Below are 1,955 nucleotides of genomic sequence, written 5' to 3'. Positions count from 1 at the left end.
GAATGTTTTTTCATCTTTCTGTGTCTTCCTCAATTTCTTTCATAAGTGTTCTGTAGTTTTCAGAGTAGAGATCCTTTACCTCTTTGGTTAGGTTTATTCCTAGGTTTCTTATGGTTTTTAGTACAATTGTAAATGAGATTGATTCCTTCTTTTCTCTTTCTTATGTCTCATTCTGAGTGTACAGATATGCCACTGATTTCTGTGCATTGATTTTTATATCCTGCTACATTGGGAATTCTTGTGTGAATCCTAGCAATTTTGGGGTAGAGTCTTTTGGGTTTTATACATGCAGTTTATCATGTCATCTGTGAAGATTGAAAATTTGACTTTTCTTTGCCAATTTTAATGCCTTTTATTTCTTTTTGCTATCTGATTGCTGAGGCTAGGACTTCTAGTACCATGTTAAACAACAGTGGTGAAAGTGGGCATCCCTGTCATATTCCTGACCTTGGGGGAAAACCTCTCAATTTTTCCCTATTATGAATATTTGCTGTGGGCTTTTCATAGATGAAGTTTATGATACTGAGATATGTTCCCTCTATCCCCACACAGTGAAGAATTTTAATCAAGAAAGGATGCTATATTTTGCCAAATGCTTTTTCTGAATCTATGGAGAGGATTGTATGGTTCTTGTCTTTTCCTTTATTGATGTGATCTATCACGTTAATTGTTTTATGAGTGTTGAACCACCCTTGCATCCCAGGGATAAATCCCACTTGGTCAGGCTGAATAATCCTCTTAACGTACTGTTGGATCCTATTGGCTAGTGTCTTGGTGTGACTTTTTGCATCCATGTTCATCAGGGTTATTGGTCTTTAATTCTACTTTTTGGTGGGGTCTTTGTCTGGTTTTGGGATCAAGATAATGCTGGCCTCAGAATGAGTTTGGAAATATTCCCTCCAATTATATCCTTTGAAATAGCTTCTGTAGAATACATATTATTTCTTCTTTAAATATTTTGTAGTGGGCAGCCCGGGTGGCTCAGCGGTTTAGCACTGCCTTCAGCCCAGGGCGTGATCCTGGATACCCAGAATCAAGTCCCACATCGGGTTCCCTGCAAGGAGCCTGCTTCTCCCTCTGCCTGTGTCTCTGCTTCTCTCTCTCTATCTCCCCCTCTCTCTCTCTCTCTCTGTGTGTGTGTGTGTCTCATGAATAAATAAAATATTTTAAAAAAATAAAAAAAATATTTTGTAGAATCCCCCTGGGAAGTCATCTGGCCCTGGAGTCTCGTTTTTTAAGATGATTTTATGACTGCTTCAATTTCCTTGCTGGTTATGGGTCTGTTCAAATTTTCTATTTCTTCCTGTTTCCATTTTGGTAGTTTATAGGTTTCCAGGAACACAACCATTTCTTCCAGATTGCCTAATTTTTTGGCTTATAGTTGCTCATAAAATCATTTGTATTTCTTTGGTGTTGGTCATGATCTCTCCTCGTTAATTCATGATTTTATTAATTTGGGTCCTTTCTCTCTTCTTTTTGATAAGACTGGCTAGTGATTTATCTATCTTTTTAATTCTTTCAATGAACCAGATCCTAGTTTAATTTATCTGTTCTACTGTTCTTTTGGTTTCTATTTCTAAAATGCCTAAATTATTGTTTCTACGAGAGCATTGTAGAGCATTGCTCCTCCACTGGAACATTTCCCCAGGTCATTATAAGTGAAATTTATCAATTGGAATGCCACTTTCTACTAGGGATTATCTGAGACCTACATAACACTCAAGATAGTATTTTTTTCCACACTAGGTAGTGAGTGAGCCAGTTTCTAAAGCCCATATTTCTGCCTATTTTATTGTACCTCTGCTATCACCATTTGTGTTATGGTCCTCTGAGAAAATGTCAAGATGGGATTGGATCTGCAATATATTTATGAGATAAATTCCTTTGAAGATTCAAGAGGAAGTTTTGAGATAAGATTTGAGAGATAAGATTTGAGAGAACTGGATAAGATTTGA

This window comes from Vulpes vulpes, chromosome X (assembly GCF_048418805.1).
Source record: "Vulpes vulpes isolate BD-2025 chromosome X, VulVul3, whole genome shotgun sequence".
Classification (NCBI taxonomy): Eukaryota; Metazoa; Chordata; class Mammalia; order Carnivora; family Canidae; genus Vulpes; species Vulpes vulpes.
The sequence above is the reverse complement of the archived record's forward strand: the minus strand, read 5'-3'. Positions refer to the sequence as shown.